The sequence below is a fragment of the Malaya genurostris genome, chromosome 1, assembly GCF_030247185.1.
Source record: "Malaya genurostris strain Urasoe2022 chromosome 1, Malgen_1.1, whole genome shotgun sequence".
In the NCBI taxonomy this organism is placed as follows: Eukaryota; Metazoa; Arthropoda; class Insecta; order Diptera; family Culicidae; genus Malaya; species Malaya genurostris.
Genome location: NC_080570.1, coordinates 22,276,552 through 22,295,733, shown reverse-complemented (window position 1 = coordinate 22,295,733; position 19,182 = coordinate 22,276,552). Strand labels below are relative to the sequence as shown.

Genomic DNA, 19,182 nt, shown 5'->3' with positions numbered 1-19,182 from the left:
GGGTCCGAAATGGCCTTGAAATGGGTGGTTTTGTTGTTGCATTTTCAGCTGGAAAAATTTAGGGCAACACACACTGGCTATGAAATGATTGGAATATTTAATATTGATTGACATTAGGAGTTTAGCTTCAGGGCACCTTTCGGATATGGATCGTTCGTTGGTTAGCCAAGAGTGGTCGTCCCACTATCAGTTGTCAGTTGCGTACCTACGTACCGATCACTACTTCGGAATTCACTCACAAACCGGTTGCATGCATTAATACACTCGATAGCAGGTGGAAAATGCCATTCCGGTAAATGGTGTAAATGATTTCAAATGCAGGAATAACAACACGATTCTCCGCAGGAAACAGGTCAGCCTAGTTGAGTTCCCGCAGGGCTGCGACGGGTTTCCGGGACACCGAAGGAAGCTTCCTTAAATTCGTCAACTCTAGTTTATGACCGAAATTAATATAAATTATTAGTGATTTTGCTATGACAGTCGGCCTTTCAGAATTGATTTTATTAATAGGTAATTCTAAGCAATATTCTTTTCATTCAGGATAAATCAAACTGACTAACTTTTTCTGGTCCACCACGCCCCGTATTCTCCAGACTTGGCTCCCAGCGACTATTTCGGAACCTGAAATGGTTTCTTCAGGGAAAGACATTTTCGTCGACTGCTGAGGTCATTGCAGAAATGGAATGGAAGCCTAATTTGAAGGCCTTGACAAGTCTTTTCTTTTCAAAGGGCATGTTGGAAGACCGATGGGTCAAGTGTTTCGCTCTAGATGGAGATTATACTGAAGAATAAAAATGTTTTCACGGTGAAAAATCGATTCTAACTTTTTGTTAGGTCCGGGACTTCTATCTCTATGTAGTACACCAGTTTTGGAGTGTCAAAATCGGTTTGATAAATTTGGGTAGTGCGCTGAAAATACCAGGTGTCACGGTATGTTTATAATTGTACCTATTACATCAGCGAACTTCAGTGGGCGGCAGTTTATGGTGAAATTTTCGGTTGTATGACTAACCACAAATAATTAAAAATTAAAAATTTCAGAATTATATTTCAATCCCAGAATCAGAATCCTGGATGCTTGTTTAGAACTCAATTCCAGCTTTTAGCTCAGAATCCACGCACAAAATGTAGTTCCAGCATTTAGGACTTGACTAACAGATCGGCTGAAAAGTTCGTATCGTTTCTATGAGAGGACGCCACTAAAATTACATCCATACCATTTTCAGTTAGTACCAACCTTCAAAAGATACGTGTATAAATTTGACAGCTGTCTGATTATTAGTTGGTGAGATATTGCATTTTGAGTGAAGCTACTTTTGTTATTGTGAAAAAAATGGAAAAAAGGAATTTCGTGTGTTGATGAAACACTACTTTTTGATGAAAAAAAGTGCCGCCGATACCAAAAAATGGCTTGATGAATGTTATCCAGACTCTGCACCGGGCGAAGCAACAATTCGTAAGTGGTTTGCAAAATTTCGTACTGGTCATATGAGCACCGAAGACGATGACGTCCAAAAGAGGCTGTTACCGATGAAAACGTGAAAAAAATCCACAAAATGATTTTCAATGACCGTAAAGTGAAGTTGATCGAGATAGCTGACACCCTAAAGATGTCAAAGGAACGTGTTGGACATATTATTCACGAATATTTGGATATGAGAAAGCTTTGTGCAAAATGGGTGCCGCGTGAGCTCACAATCGATCAAAAACAACAACGAATTGATGATTCTGAGCAGTGTTTGGAGCTGTTATATCGAAATAAAACCGATTTTTTTCGTCGATATATAACAATGGACGAAACATGGCTCCATCCGGAGTCCAATCGACAGTCAGCTGAGTGGACTGCACGCGATGAACCGAACCCAAAGCGTGGAAAGACTCAACAATCGGCCGGTAAGGTTATGGCGTCTGTATTTTGGGATTCGCATGGTATAATTTTCATCGACTACCTTGAAAAGGGAAAAATCATTAACAGTGACTATTATATAGCGTTATTAGAGCGTTTGAAGGACGAAATTTAAAAAAAGGCCTCATTTGCAGAAGAAAAAAGTTTTGTTTCATCAAGACAATGCACCGTGTCACAAGTCGATGAAAACCATGCTGAAATTGAACGAATTGGGCTTCGAATTGCTCCCTCATCCACCGTATTCTCCAAATTTGGCCCCCAGTGACTTTTTCCTGTTCTCAGACCTCAAGAGAATGCTCGCTGGTAAAACATTAAGAAGCAATGAAGAGGTAATCGCTGAAACTGAGGCCTAGTTTGAGGCAAAGGACAAATCGTACTACAGAAATGGTATCGAAAAGTTGGAAGATCGCTATAATCGCTGTATCGCCTCTGATGGCAATTATGTTGAATAATAAAAACGAATTTTGGCAGAAAAATGTGTGTTTCTATTAAACGATACGAACTTTTCAGCCTAACTGTTAGACTTGTCCTGTTCTGGAATCCAGGTTTAGATTTTGGTTACATAGAGATCCAGAATTTCGAAACAGTATTCGATTCCGGAGTGCAGGTCCCGAACTCGATTTCATAGCTCAGTTCCAGATTTCAGTTTCCGAGTTCAGATCCAAAATTCCAGTCCAGTTTCAGAACATTGTTTCACAATCCAAAGCCATAATTAAGGTTCAAAATTCAGCTACGGAATCCAGATCCAGAAACCAGTTACAGAACTTTAGAAACCAGATCCAAGTTGTGTTGTCTGGTTCAGAATCCAGGCACAGAATCCCACTCCAAAAATGAGTGCCAAATTGAGCTCCATAATCCAGGTTCATATTCTATCCTAGATTTAGGATCCTGGATGCTGGTTTAGAACTCAATTCCAGCTTTCAGCTACAGACTCCAGACACCAAATTCAGTTCCTGAATTCAGCACCAAAATTGGGTTCCAGAATCCAGGTTAAGAATTCACATCCAGGAAACATGAATTTAGATTCAAAACTGATTTCCAGAAACCAGTACCAGAATTTAGGCCTAGAATTCAGTTTTAAAACTGAGTTCCGAAATCCAGGTCCAGATTTCGATTCCCATAATTCAGGTTACGAATCCAGGTCCTGAACACGATTCCAGAATCCCTAGTGTGAGTCCAGAACTCGATTCCAGATCCCAGTTCCAGAATACAGGTCCAGTTTTCGATTTCAGAATGAAAGTTAAGAATCCAGAACTCAATTTTTAAATTAAGTTCCAGAATTTTGGTGTAGAATTCAGGTTCTGAATACAGGCCAGTCAATATGGTAAGTCCAGATTCAACTACTCTTTCGCGTGCGAAGAAAGTAATTCAACGGAACTGATACACTGAAGATAAAACTTGCAAATAGAACACAGAAACATTACTATTACTATTCATATTCTTCAAAAAATATATATGGCCTTAAAAAGTATCGATTCTCGTTAAATTAAACAAATTTTCTCATCCCCCCCTCCTTTTACGGAGACTTGCTACGCTCCCTATCTCCATAAAATACCCTCTTATTACCAACTCAGAAGAGTAAGAAGTATCTATTCCAAGTTTGATAACAATCCGGTTAGTAGTTTCGGAGTTATGCCGTTGTAAACATTACACCCCCCTTTTCTAAGGCACTTGCTACATCCACTCCCCATATGATCATATCCATGGTATGCAAAATGTTTCTATGGTCTTAAAAAAGTATCAATTCTCGTGAAATTAGAAAAACTTTTACATGACCCCTTCTGTTAAGGACACTTGGTTCGCTCCCTCCCCCATTAGGGTACCCTTATGACCAACTCTGAAGAGCAAGAAGTATCTGTACCAAGTTTGGTGGCAATCCGTTCAGAAGTTCCGGACCTCCCTTTTGACATCTACTTTTACCCCTTGCTCGGAGTTACGACGTTACAAACATACAAACTTATATTAATTTTTAAATATACAGATATATTATTTTAAGTTTCAAGAAATGCACACTTAGAAAAAAGACGTGTAAATTTACGTCTTTATAAATGTACATAAAGGAGCATCGTAATTTACTTAAACTTACTTACAATTCAAAGCATGTTAATATAAATCATATCATTAATTTCACAGTTAATTTCGCTAAAGCTCACATCTATACAGGGACATAAAAATTATTTTTACATAGTAATAATTGTAAGATTGTGTCATCGTCGACGAAATTACGGAATACTTAAATTTACATCAGGTGTAAATTTTATTTTTGCTAAGAGTGTGTGAAACAGTTCTCAATATGGAGCAGGGCGAATTAAGCAGAAATATGATATATTTATAGTGATTTTAGCGGCTAATTTAGGGTTTTGAGGTAACGTACATAAAAATGAGATGAAGTAAAATTTCAATATTCAATTGAAAATATTGTTTGATACACGTTTATGTCTGTACTATTTGAGACGGAATAGAAATTCAGTTACATTTAATTTTCAGAAAAACTTTACTGTGTGACAGCAACAACAGCAACATTGAATATGTAAGAATACATTGAGATGTATTTATTCAAACTATTTCTTTGTCGTTTGCAAATGAAGGTACGTTCACTATCTTTTGTACAGAAACAATTCTCATTTGAGTACTGGCTCGTATGCCAAGGTCTGCGCTTTGCCTATCAATTAAATTAATCTAACACACGATCCCTATCGTTATCATTTGAATTAGAATTATAGTTACGAGTTTCGATTGAAATACATTCTACAAGTAACGCTCATTACGGCCATGATGAATTCTCAAATCATGAACAATTATCATGGTTTCGTTGAGAAAATAAAATGTTTGGTTTTATGACAACGATAATGAATTTCATTCCCCGTTTGCCAAGCGAGAGATGCGTCTTTGCGTCGTAAACCACCCAAAGCAATCACTTACGTGAACTAGAAGCTGTTTTACACCCCTCCGCGCGTAGCATCGCATCTCATCGCATCTATCATCATATCTAGTTGTGTTGCAGCGCGACATCAGCAGTTGTAGCAACCGACGGCCATCTCTCGCAGCAATTTGAGTGGCATCGGCTCTCACTCTCACTCCGAAACCGTTGTCGCTTGCTTTGTTTATCTTTGCTTTGATTCAAATAGCAACAGCAGCAGCAGCAGCAGCAGCGATAGGCAATTAGTAGATCCGTGGTGAGTGACGTCGCGCAAGCGCCCGGTGAATGTTGCCTACTCCCTTCTTCTTCTGCTTTTGCCTGTGTGTGCGATGCGATGTCACTGTCGTTCCGTCGACCGTGTGGTTGATTTGGGGACTCGCGCGTGCCGTCGCCTCCTTCAGCGAACACTAGCAACGATTTAGCTCAAGTTTAGTTTAGTAAACTTTCGATTGTCAGCGTGTTCGGATCGCACTCTAGAGTCCCCGGATCTCCAGTGCACATCGTGAGAGTCGAGTTAGGATTTCGCGGCGCGAACTGGCCTATCACCAGAGTTGTGATTTTTTTTCAGTGCCGTACACAAACAATACTTCTTCACACATGCTCGGTTGGCGTTCGTTCGGTGTGTGCGTGTGCTAAGAACCTTACGGGGGATAAATAGAACCAGAGGTGGAACCTGCCCGGACAGCGTTGTATGTTTGCTCCGGGGAAGCTGGACGGGTGCCGCTTCTTTTGCTACTTCTCGTTCTTCTTCGGGTTTGAGTTTCGTGCAGTGCGAATCCGCTCGATCGCTGATCGTCGTTCAGATTTAGTTTAACAACAAAATTAAAAAAAAAAAAAGGTAGTGATTTGGCGGCCTGGTGCATTCCAAGTTGCACCGAAATTTGTGACCGTTACGAAACGTGTGCCATGTGTGAAATGATTTCAGGTTGAAAGATAGATAAAGAGAGAGAGCGAGTCAGAGCTCGGTTCATTCTTGTTGTTTCGACGTACCGGCATCAGTGTACTAAGGATCGAGAAGAAATCGTGCAAAACTTATCGTTTAACTGCCAACTGCAAACGACGCCTGCTGTGGTGTGTAAATGTAAACAGCTCCCGTTCTGTGTGTTCATCCGTGCTCAACAGTGTCGTCAGAAGTAGCTGGAAAGTAGCTCAAACTGCCATTTCCGAAGGAACCTGAGTCTTCTTTCCCTAAGCGGAGAATCCAGCAGGATCGACGGGTTCCTAACCAAAGGTGAATAGTAATTATCCACTTTCCACACATGTCCATCCACTGTTGCATGTGATTTTGTATCTCCGGTGCCTAAGAATTATTGGGACACACGATCGGAGCAAGTCAGTCAGTGGCCACTTCGGCGAGCAATGCGAATTATGTAACCGCGCTGCTCCGATGGGACAGGTTTTATTTTTCTTTTCGCTCTTTTTTTTTGGTTTGGTTTGGTTTGGTTTGGTTCGTAGATCTCCAAAATCCGAAGATAAAACAATCATGAAATCCACTGCCACTGACTAATGAAGCCAGCTAGATAGGGGGGGAGGAAATTTGGGGCCGTGTGCCGATCCGCTTTCGAGAAAGGAAGGTCGAGTGACGTGATCAGGCGGTTGGTTGGTTGCTGCGCGATTGTGTGTTTAGTTGCGAAAATTAGGTCATACACCTCGGTGAAGCACAACAGAGCAGCAGCGCAACACGAGGGATTGACTAAATGACGATGATGATGATGATGATGATGATGATGATAGCGCGTTAGGTTGATAACAGGTACGGGAACGATGTTGCGAAACCAGTCATGTAGCTATTTGGACATTGGCCCGCAGTCAGTTCTAAGGCTCTAAGGGTTTTATCGTTATCGGGTTTTAGGCCAGTGATCCCGGTAATTTTTTCGCTTTCGATAACCGCCGATAACAGGTGTCAATGAGTCAGAAGTCAGATAATGATAACATCGATAATATCACTCTCGTGACGACGACTCAGTTTTGAATTGATAGAAAATTCGAACGTTTCTATGTTTTCAATAATTGACTCTAGTTTAGTCTGCAGATTGATGCTTGTAGTACAGAATTTTGTCGTGAACAAAGGTCTAACAATGAGAACACGATTTTTTGGTCCAAAATGAACTTTACTCATCAACGTAATCTCTAATCTAGAACGATTTATCTTTTGCCTCAAAATATGCCTCAGTTTCAGCGAAAACTTCTTCATTCGTGCGAAATTTCTTATAGGCGAGCATTTTTATCAGGTCTCCGAACAGCCAGTAGTCACTGGGAGCCAAATCTGACGAATACGGTGGATGTGGGAGCAATTCGAAGCTCAATTCATGTAGTTTTGCAATTGTTTTGATTGACTTGATGAAACAAAAATATTTTCTTTGCCATATGCGGTTGTTTCTTTGCAATTTCATCCTCCAAGCGCTCAAATAACGCTATATAATATTCACTGTTAATGGTATTTCCTTTCTCAGAATAGTCGATAAATATTACTCCACGCACATCTCCAAAATACCGAGGCCATAACCTTTCCAGCCGATTGTTTTGCTTTCGGGACGAGGTTCACCAGTTGCTGTCCACTCAGATGACGATTGTTTTGATTCCGGAGTGAAGTGATGAATCCATGTTTCATCCATTGTCACATATCGTCGCGAAAATTTCGGTTTGTTGCGTTTAAACATGACCAAACACTGCTAAGAATCATCAACATGTTCTCTTTTTGGTCAAAACACGAAATTGTTTTTGATCCATTGTCCTGAAAATAACAAAAGTAGCGTCACTCTTAGCACAATAACTCCCAAACTAATGAATACAATTTCATGAGTAGTAAAAATAGATCTTCCGGGAAATGGAAAGCATAATTTGGATTGGATATTCAGAAACTGAATTCTACAACTGAATTCAGAACCTGAGTTCTGTTTCACCTGAATTCTGATCTTATTTTAAAACTTAGAATTCAATTTCAGTTCCAGAATACAGGTTCAAAAGTTAAAACTATGACTCTGGAACTGAACGGGTTGTGCACTGATCATATGGTATGATACCATAGGTAACAGTTCGTTGTTAGTGAAAACTAAAGATTGAGGAATGAAATCAAATAACGATACTATACTGTTGGATGGGAATTTTTCAGTTGAACTTATTTCGTATTATCGATACAATAGAAGGCTCTGCAAATCTGTCAATAACTTCATCAATAAAACCGCTGCGACGTTGCAACTGGGAAAGCAATTTGTTTTCAACTGCCATAAGCATAAGCCACTAAAGCCTCTCCTGATGGTCTGCATGGAAGTTCTCACAGAGCCAAACGCGACTAAGAGAACAACAAATCAGAACAACAAAATGTAATTGAATACGAATTAAAGGCATCCTTAGTTAATTCCTTCAATATGACCGGTTATTCAGTGCACGAAGACGCCACTGGTTCTAACATTAAATTAGGAAGCTAGATTTTGAAAGTGAGTTCAGTTCTAGAATCATGGAAAAATTAATTTTTGAACTGAGAGTCGAGAGAGAAAGCTGGATTCCAAACATGAATTTTGCAACTGAATTCGGAGACAGTTCCAGGTTCCGAATTTAGTACTTCAATTCAGTTCCTTCAATTCAGTTCCTGAAGAATTCCGGCTCTGGTATAGATTAATAGATGGTGGCAAAAAGTACACAACAGAGTTGTAAACAGTGGATGAATTTCTCAAATCGGTTCTTTTTAGAACCACTAAAATGTTGCCAAAGAACTATTCGAAGTTTTCCTCCACTGAGTACGTAAATTTACAAAAAAAAAAAACAACTATACCATTGTTTGTTGTATTGTTTGATTCTCATTGGTCCAGTGTTATTTATGTGATAGAATATATTTGTCGTCATACTTTAGTTCTAGATGCACCGTTACGATTCTGAAAGCGAAGCAATAAAAATTGAAAAAAAAATCACACAATCTCTTAACTAATACGAACGATTATTGTGCAATGTAATAGAAGTCATTTGTCAGTTTTATTCGTATTCACGTCCTCCAGTTATGTCTCTGACATTACCCACTCGTTTTTTAACACGAAATGCCAAAAAGTTCAAAATATAAAGCCAGTAGATATGTTGGTGTTTAAAATGTGCCGGGAAATAAGTGTTCTATCATCACTCGAACAAAAAACTCAAAAAAAAACATCAGTTTCTCAATACCTATTGTCCTCCAGTATGCTCAAGATCCCACAATAACTCATCTCCCATGAAAATTTTCATGATATAAATTGTTTTGCTCGTGAAATCATGCGTTATAGTTATCCGTGTAGTTTAAGATTTACAATAAAAAAAAATCAAACATAGATTTACTCTTTTGCGAAATGTAAATTTCGCTAAAGAAGTTGAACAAATTAAACCATATTAGTGATTCCCAAAGTGCTAAACTACAGTCCACCAGTGGGCACAAGCTCATTTTTGGTGGGCAGTAAACTCATAATTGTCAATCAGTGGGCAAAGAGTCACAAATAGTGGGCTTTGACACTTTAAAAATATCTATCTGAGATCAGGTAACAGCAAATGAGGGAAACTGTTCAATAAAACATTACGGAATTCAACCCACAATCAAGCCAATGTCTTCATACCATTCCCAAGCATCTTTGGTGTAATGACAAAATGTCCAATCAGGAGGAAGCGTCATGGTTGCGTAGGAACGCTAACAATCGCTTCTTTAGACATTCTTCATGATATATTTCATTGTTTACTGTTCCGGTAGTGATGACGCTACGGCTTGCTCAACCACAGCTGCATATTGCCTGCCGAACCAAATATTTTTCTGCGTCTTGAAACGCTCCTCTACGCCGTTTCAGTTTCATGGCAGTATGAAAAGACATTCCAGAAAGTTGCTCAAATTCTTCCAGTATATAAGTTTCATGGCCCTTTGTCACACAGGAAAATTTCAGAAATTCGGAGTCTTTTGACAGCTACTACCGGTATTCCCGAAACTGGAAACCGAAGACCCATTGAGTCAAAGTGAATGATCTAGGTCATCATCTACCAAGACCTGTAAACTAGGATAATTTACTTATTACATCCAGGAAAATTTACCATTCCTTGCATTCTTACGTTTGGAGACATGCTCTTTTGAATCAAAATATGTTCAATCATCACCCTGTAATTAACGGAATCGGAAGTCGGATGAGGATAAAATTCAATACTGTTCTATGATATCATTAAGCTTTCAATTTCATTCAAAGTTTATGAGAATCTGTTAAATTATCTCTGAGAATATTAGATACTCATTTTTACCAGTTTAGTTTTACCCATTTTTACCTCGTAACTTCGGAACCGGAAGTCTGATTCGGATCAAATTCAATAGTATTTTTTCACAATATTTTCTATTCACGAAGTGAACTTATATTCTATTTTTTGTGCTACTAAACATATGTTGGATTCTTGACATACGATTGGCGACAACCTCTGGAATAGTTTACGTACCTCAACGGTAGTGGACAAAGCCTACACGGAACCGGAAGTTGGATTCAGATGAAATTCAGAAGTTTTGTAAAGAACCATAAGACTATTCTTTTGAGTCTAAGTTTGTGAAAATCGGTAACGCCATATCTGAGAAAAATTAGTACGCATATTTTCATTATTTTGCACATTTTACCACACAACTCCGGAACCGGAAGGCGGATCGAAACAAAATACTGAAAATTTGTATGGAACCACAGTATCTTTCATTTGAGTCTAAGTTTGAGAAAATCGGTAACGCCAAATCTGAGAAAAATTAGTGCGCATATTTTCATATTCGCACATTTTACCCCATAGCTCCGGAGCCGGAAGTCGGATCCAAACAAAGTTCAAGAATTTTGTATCGGACCACAAGACTTTTCATTTAAAAATCGACTTTTAATTTTGCATAACTTTTCTGTATGAGAAAGGCAAAAAGTGCCACTCCTATATAAGTTTCAAAATTTTGAAACCTAGTGAACCGTTTGTTTTCAATTAGTTGCATCAGTTCTGAATTGATATTTGAAGTTTTTACGTTACGAGTGCTTAGCTAGGTTGAATTGTTAAAGTACGCCTTTTAAATAAACTTGAAAACGGATCGAAACACTGTGAATAGTTTGTTTCTAATTAGTTGCTAATAAGTTACGGTGGATTTGAGTTCGTTGCCAAATTTTTAGTTTTATTTTTGCGCATGTTTTGCTATGTTCGCGTGAAGCTCCCGCCTGAAACAAGCTTTAAACGGTTTTATTTAATTAAATTCTAATTTTTGACTATCAGAACAAATTGGCTCAAGTGACACCTTTCCTAGATTATTTTTCCGGGCCACGGTTGATAAGTCGGTTTTCACAGTGATTGCATACCCTTTCTATATTAGAAAGGCAAACAGTGCCACTCCTAAATAAACTTCAAAACTTCGAAACCCAGTGAACCATTTGTTTTTAATTAGTTGCTAATTAGTTGCAACGGTTCTGAATTGTTTTGCCACGTTTCTACGAGTGCTTAACTAAGTTGAGTTATTGAAGTACGCCTTTGAACAAGCTTCAAAACAGATCGAAGCTCTGTGAATAATTTGTTTCTAATTAGTTGCTAATAAGTTACGGTGGGTTTGAATTTGTTGTCAAATTTCTATTATTTTTTACGAATGCTTTGCTATGAATCGAGAGATAATGAACAATTTGTTGCTAATTAGATTAGAATTTTTGGGAATCAACAAATTGGCTCAAGTGACACCTTCCCTAGATTATTTCTCCGGGCCACGGTTGATAAGTCGGTATTTGCAGTGAGTGCATAACCTTTCTATATGAGAAAGGCAAAAAGTGCCACTCCCTAATAAGCTTCAAAACTTCGAAACCTAGTGAACCAATTGTTTTTAATTAGTTGCTAACTAGTTGCAATGGTGCTGAATTGTTTTGACACGTTTCTACGAGTGCTCAGCTAAGTTGAGTTATTGAAGTACGCCTTTTGAATAAGCTTCAAAACAGATCGAAGCTCTGTGAATAATTTGTTTCTAATTAGTTGCTAATAAGTTACGGTGGCGAACTGGCCTATCACCAGAGTTGTGATTTTTTTTCAGTGCCGTACACAAACAATACTTCTTCACACATGCTCGGTTGGCGTTCGTTCGGTGTGTGCGTGTGCTAAGAACCTTACGGGGGATAAATAGAACCAGAGGTGGAACCTGCCCGGACAGCGTTGTATGTTTGCTCCGGGGAAGCTGGACGGGTGCCGCTTCTTTTGCTACTTCTCGTTCTTCTTCGGGTTTGAGTTTCGTGCAGTGCGAATCCGCTCGATCGCTGATCGTCGTTCAGATTTAGTTTAACAACAAAATTAAAAAAAAAAAAAGGTAGTGATTTGGCGGCCTGGTGCATTCCAAGTTGCACCGAAATTTGTGACCGTTACGAAACGTGTGCCATGTGTGAAATGATTTCAGGTTGAAAGATAGATAAAGAGAGAGAGCGAGTCAGAGCTCGGTTCATTCTTGTTGTTTCGACGTACCGGCATCAGTGTACTAAGGATCGAGAAGAAATCGTGCAAAACTTATCGTTTAACTGCCAACTGCAAACGACGCCTGCTGTGGTGTGTAAATGTAAACAGCTCCCGTTCTGTGTGTTCATCCGTGCTCAACAGTGTCGTCAGAAGTAGCTGGAAAGTAGCTCAAACTGCCATTTCCGAAGGAACCTGAGTCTTCTTTCCCTAAGCGGAGAATCCAGCAGGATCGACGGGTTCCTAACCAAAGGTGAATAGTAATTATCCACTTTCCACACATGTCCATCCACTGTTGCATGTGATTTTGTATCTCCGGTGCCTAAGAATTATTGGGACACACGATCGGAGCAAGTCAGTCAGTGGCCACTTCGGCGAGCAATGCGAATTATGTAACCGCGCTGCTCCGATGGGACAGGTTTTATTTTTCTTTTCGCTCTTTTTTTTTGGTTTGGTTTGGTTTGGTTTGGTTCGTAGATCTCCAAAATCCGAAGATAAAACAATCATGAAATCCACTGCCACTGACTAATGAAGCCAGCTAGATAGGGGGGGAGGAAATTTGGGGCCGTGTGCCGATCCGCTTTCGAGAAAGGAAGGTCGAGTGACGTGATCAGGCGGTTGGTTGGTTGCTGCGCGATTGTGTGTTTAGTTGCGAAAATTAGGTCATACACCTCGGTGAAGCACAACAGAGCAGCAGCGCAACACGAGGGATTGACTAAATGACGATGATGATGATGATGATGATGATGATGATAGCGCGTTAGGTTGATAACAGGTACGGGAACGATGTTGCGAAACCAGTCATGTAGCTATTTGGACATTGGCCCGCAGTCAGTTCTAAGGCTCTAAGGGTTTTATCGTTATCGGGTTTTAGGCCAGTGATCCCGGTAATTTTTTCGCTTTCGATAACCGCCGATAACAGGTGTCAATGAGTCAGAAGTCAGATAATGATAACATCGATAATATCACTCTCGTGACGACGACTCAGTTTTGAATTGATAGAAAATTCGAACGTTTCTATGTTTTCAATAATTGACTCTAGTTTAGTCTGCAGATTGATGCTTGTAGTACAGAATTTTGTCGTGAACAAAGGTCTAACAATGAGAACACGATTTTTTGGTCCAAAATGAACTTTACTCATCAACGTAATCTCTAATCTAGAACGATTTATCTTTTGCCTCAAAATATGCCTCAGTTTCAGCGAAAACTTCTTCATTCGTGCGAAATTTCTTATAGGCGAGCATTTTTATCAGGTCTCCGAACAGCCAGTAGTCACTGGGAGCCAAATCTGACGAATACGGTGGATGTGGGAGCAATTCGAAGCTCAATTCATGTAGTTTTGCAATTGTTTTGATTGACTTGATGAAACAAAAATATTTTCTTTGCCATATGCGGTTGTTTCTTTGCAATTTCATCCTCCAAGCGCTCAAATAACGCTATATAATATTCACTGTTAATGGTATTTCCTTTCTCAGAATAGTCGATAAATATTACTCCACGCACATCTCCAAAATACCGAGGCCATAACCTTTCCAGCCGATTGTTTTGCTTTCGGGACGAGGTTCACCAGTTGCTGTCCACTCAGATGACGATTGTTTTGATTCCGGAGTGAAGTGATGAATCCATGTTTCATCCATTGTCACATATCGTCGCGAAAATTTCGGTTTGTTGCGTTTAAACATGACCAAACACTGCTAAGAATCATCAACATGTTCTCTTTTTGGTCAAAACACGAAATTGTTTTTGATCCATTGTCCTGAAAATAACAAAAGTAGCGTCACTCTTAGCACAATAACTCCCAAACTAATGAATACAATTTCATGAGTAGTAAAAATAGATCTTCCGGGAAATGGAAAGCATAATTTGGATTGGATATTCAGAAACTGAATTCTACAACTGAATTCAGAACCTGAGTTCTGTTTCACCTGAATTCTGATCTTATTTTAAAACTTAGAATTCAATTTCAGTTCCAGAATACAGGTTCAAAAGTTAAAACTATGACTCTGGAACTGAACGGGTTGTGCACTGATCATATGGTATGATACCATAGGTAACAGTTCGTTGTTAGTGAAAACTAAAGATTGAGGAATGAAATCAAATAACGATACTATACTGTTGGATGGGAATTTTTCAGTTGAACTTATTTCGTATTATCGATACAATAGAAGGCTCTGCAAATCTGTCAATAACTTCATCAATAAAACCGCTGCGACGTTGCAACTGGGAAAGCAATTTGTTTTCAACTGCCATAAGCATAAGCCACTAAAGCCTCTCCTGATGGTCTGCATGGAAGTTCTCACAGAGCCAAACGCGACTAAGAGAACAACAAATCAGAACAACAAAATGTAATTGAATACGAATTAAAGGCATCCTTAGTTAATTCCTTCAATATGACCGGTTATTCAGTGCACGAAGACGCCACTGGTTCTAACATTAAATTAGGAAGCTAGATTTTGAAAGTGAGTTCAGTTCTAGAATCATGGAAAAATTAATTTTTGAACTGAGAGTCGAGAGAGAAAGCTGGATTCCAAACATGAATTTTGCAACTGAATTCGGAGACAGTTCCAGGTTCCGAATTTAGTACTTCAATTCAGTTCCTTCAATTCAGTTCCTGAAGAATTCCGGCTCTGGTATAGATTAATAGATGGTGGCAAAAAGTACACAACAGAGTTGTAAACAGTGGATGAATTTCTCAAATCGGTTCTTTTTAGAACCACTAAAATGTTGCCAAAGAACTATTCGAAGTTTTCCTCCACTGAGTACGTAAATTTACAAAAAAAAAAAACAACTATACCATTGTTTGTTGTATTGTTTGATTCTCATTGGTCCAGTGTTATTTATGTGATAGAATATATTTGTCGTCATACTTTAGTTCTAGATGCACCGTTACGATTCTGAAAGCGAAGCAATAAAAATTGAAAAAAAAATCACACAATCTCTTAACTAATACGAACGATTATTGTGCAATGTAATAGAAGTCATTTGTCAGTTTTATTCGTATTCACGTCCTCCAGTTATGTCTCTGACATTACCCACTCGTTTTTTAACACGAAATGCCAAAAAGTTCAAAATATAAAGCCAGTAGATATGTTGGTGTTTAAAATGTGCCGGGAAATAAGTGTTCTATCATCACTCGAACAAAAAACTCAAAAAAAAACATCAGTTTCTCAATACCTATTGTCCTCCAGTATGCTCAAGATCCCACAATAACTCATCTCCCATGAAAATTTTCATGATATAAATTGTTTTGCTCGTGAAATCATGCGTTATAGTTATCCGTGTAGTTTAAGATTTACAATAAAAAAAAATCAAACATAGATTTACTCTTTTGCGAAATGTAAATTTCGCTAAAGAAGTTGAACAAATTAAACCATATTAGTGATTCCCAAAGTGCTAAACTACAGTCCACCAGTGGGCACAAGCTCATTTTTGGTGGGCAGTAAACTCATAATTGTCAATCAGTGGGCAAAGAGTCACAAATAGTGGGCTTTGACACTTTAAAAATATCTATCTGAGATCAGGTAACAGCAAATGAGGGAAACTGTTCAATAAAACATTACGGAATTCAACCCACAATCAAGCCAATGTCTTCAGCGGAAGCGTCATGGTTGCGTAGGAACGCTAACAATCGCTTCTTTAGACATTCTTCATGATATATTTCATTGTTTACTGTTCCGGTAGTGATGACGCTACGGCTTGCTCAACCACAGCTGCATATTGCCTGCCGAACCAAATATTTTTCTGCGTCTTGAAACGCTCCTCTACGCCGTTTCAGTTTCATGGCAGTATGAAAAGACATTCCAGAAAGTTGCTCAAATTCTTCCAGTATATAAGTTTCATGGCCCTTTGTCACACAGGAAAATTTCAGAAATTCGGAGTCTTTTGACAGCTACTACCGGTATTCCCGAAACTGGAAACCGAAGACCCATTGAGTCAAAGTGAATGATCTAGGTCATCATCTACCAAGACCTGTAAACTAGGATAATTTACTTATTACATCCAGGAAAATTTACCATTCCTTGCATTCTTACGTTTGGAGACATGCTCTTTTGAATCAAAATATGTTCAATCATCACCCTGTAATTAACGGAATCGGAAGTCGGATGAGGATAAAATTCAATACTGTTCTATGATATCATTAAGCTTTCAATTTCATTCAAAGTTTATGAGAATCTGTTAAATTATCTCTGAGAATATTAGATACTCATTTTTACCAGTTTAGTTTTACCCATTTTTACCTCGTAACTTCGGAACCGGAAGTCTGATTCGGATCAAATTCAATAGTATTTTTTCACAATATTTTCTATTCACGAAGTGAACTTATATTCTATTTTTTGTGCTACTAAACATATGTTGGATTCTTGACATACGATTGGCGACAACCTCTGGAATAGTTTACGTACCTCAACGGTAGTGGACAAAGCCTACACGGAACCGGAAGTTGGATTCAGATGAAATTCAGAAGTTTTGTAAAGAACCATAAGACTATTCTTTTGAGTCTAAGTTTGTGAAAATCGGTAACGCCATATCTGAGAAAAATTAGTACGCATATTTTCATTATTTTGCACATTTTACCACACAACTCCGGAACCGGAAGGCGGATCGAAACAAAATACTGAAAATTTGTATGGAACCACAGTATCTTTCATTTGAGTCTAAGTTTGAGAAAATCGGTAACGCCAAATCTGAGAAAAATTAGTGCGCATATTTTCATATTCGCACATTTTACCCCATAGCTCCGGAGCCGGAAGTCGGATCCAAACAAAGTTCAAGAATTTTGTATCGGACCACAAGACTTTTCATTTAAAAATCGACTTTTAATTTTGCATAACTTTTCTGTATGAGAAAGGCAAAAAGTGCCACTCCTATATAAGTTTCAAAATTTTGAAACCTAGTGAACCGTTTGTTTTCAATTAGTTGCATCAGTTCTGAATTGATATTTGAAGTTTTTACGTTACGAGTGCTTAGCTAGGTTGAATTGTTAAAGTACGCCTTTTAAATAAACTTGAAAACGGATCGAAACACTGTGAATAGTTTGTTTCTAATTAGTTGCTAATAAGTTACGGTGGATTTGAGTTCGTTGCCAAATTTTTAGTTTTATTTTTGCGCATGTTTTGCTATGTTCGCGTGAAGCTCCCGCCTGAAACAAGCTTTAAACGGTTTTATTTAATTAAATTCTAATTTTTGACTATCAGAACAAATTGGCTCAAGTGACACCTTTCCTAGATTATTTTTCCGGGCCACGGTTGATAAGTCGGTTTTCACAGTGATTGCATACCCTTTCTATATTAGAAAGGCAAACAGTGCCACTCCTAAATAAACTTCAAAACTTCGAAACCCAGTGAACCATTTGTTTTTAATTAGTTGCTAATTAGTTGCAACGGTTCTGAATTGTTTTGCCACGTTTCTACGAGTGCTTAACTAAGTTGAGTTATTGAAGTACGCCTTTGAACAAGCTTCAAAACAGATCGAAGCTCTGTGAATAATTTGTTTCTAATTAGTTGCTAATAAGTTACGGTGGGTTTGAATTTGTTGTCAAATTTCTATTATTTTTTACGAATGCTTTGCTATGAATCGAGAGATAATGAACAATTTGTTGCTAATTAGATTAGAATTTTTGGGAATCAACAAATTGGCTCAAGTGACACCTTCCCTAGATTATTTCTCCGGGCCACGGTTGATAAGTCGGTATTTGCAGTGAGTGCATAACCTTTCTATATGAGAAAGGCAAAAAGTGCCACTCCCTAATAAGCTTCAAAACTTCGAAACCTAGTGAACCAATTGTTTTTAATTAGTTGCTAACTAGTTGCAATGGTGCTGAATTGTTTTGACACGTTTCTACGAGTGCTCAGCTAAGTTGAGTTATTGAAGTACGCCTTTTGAATAAGCTTCAAAACAGATCGAAGCTCTGTGAATAATTTGTTTCTAATTAGTTGCTAATAAGTTACGGTGGGTTTGAATTTGTTGTCAAATTTTTATGTTTAATTTTTACGAATGCTTTACTATGCTCGCATGAAGTTTTCGTCTGAAAAAAGTTTCAAACGAATCGAATAATTTTTAATTTTTTGGAATCACAAAAAATTGGCTCAAGTGACCTTTTCCCCAGGCTATTTTTCTGGGTTTCGATTTGCTCTTGAGGTTATTTAGAACGGGTGCTTTTGAGCTAAGCGAAGTACAAACTGGAAGGGTTAAGAAATTGAAGTTAAAATCAAAGCATAACTTTAACAGAACAAATCAGCTAAAGTTATGCTTTGATTTTAACTTATAAACTCGAACTAATGAAAACGAAAACATCGTTCTCGTGCTCGATTAACAAGCTCAGTTCCGCTCATTCACCGACAAAGTTAGGTTTGAATCGGACCAAAGAATGTGATACCTTAAGGACAATTAATTCATTCCGCTGATTGACGATTGGCGGTTAAAACAGGTTCCGAGTTGTTTGTTCATGCGGCGAAACAAGCTCATAAAATAGAACCGATTGGCAATAATTTCAGGAATCCAGACCTATCATCATCATCATCATCATGGGCTGAATTTGATAGCAGTTTTCAAATCGTTTTATTATTCTCATTGACGGACGGTTGACAACTGTTTTTGAATGTCCAACCAGCCTAGAATGCGAGTAGTAAATTAATTTTCATACTGTTCTGAGCCGTGTTCTGTTCGCAGGGATGCATCGAAAAACAGCTTTGAGAGCACGCCCGCCGGAACATGAAGGTCCCAAAAGGTGCACTGCCCCGACCGACCGACCGACTATGACGCGACTGGGGCGACCCGCGAAAAATAAAACGTCGGTCTCTCACCGTCGAACCTCGCTGAAAATAGATTCCGATCCAACCGTAAAACGTGCAAACGACTAATGGGTTCCAAAAATTATAATAATAATACTAAATACTGGTTGCCGCTTCGAGTGGAGGCTAAAACTAACAAT

The 19,182-nt window shown here is 38.5% G+C and overlaps 1 protein-coding gene across 4 annotated transcripts in view; it reads left to right on the top strand.

The window, feature by feature from the left end:
- LOC131434653 (elongation of very long chain fatty acids protein AAEL008004) overlaps positions 1–19,182 on the top strand; it is a 180,215-nt gene that overhangs the window by 62,968 nt on the left and 98,065 nt on the right. Inside the window, exon 1 of one of the 4 annotated variants that reach the window (XM_058601615.1) lies at positions 11,799–12,504. The exons of the other annotated variants lie outside the window; for them this stretch is intronic. The gene's annotated coding sequence lies outside the window, so the exon portion shown is untranslated. Of the gene's footprint in view, positions 1–11,798; positions 12,505–19,182 lie in introns of those variants that run through there. 4 annotated transcript variants of the gene reach the window in all.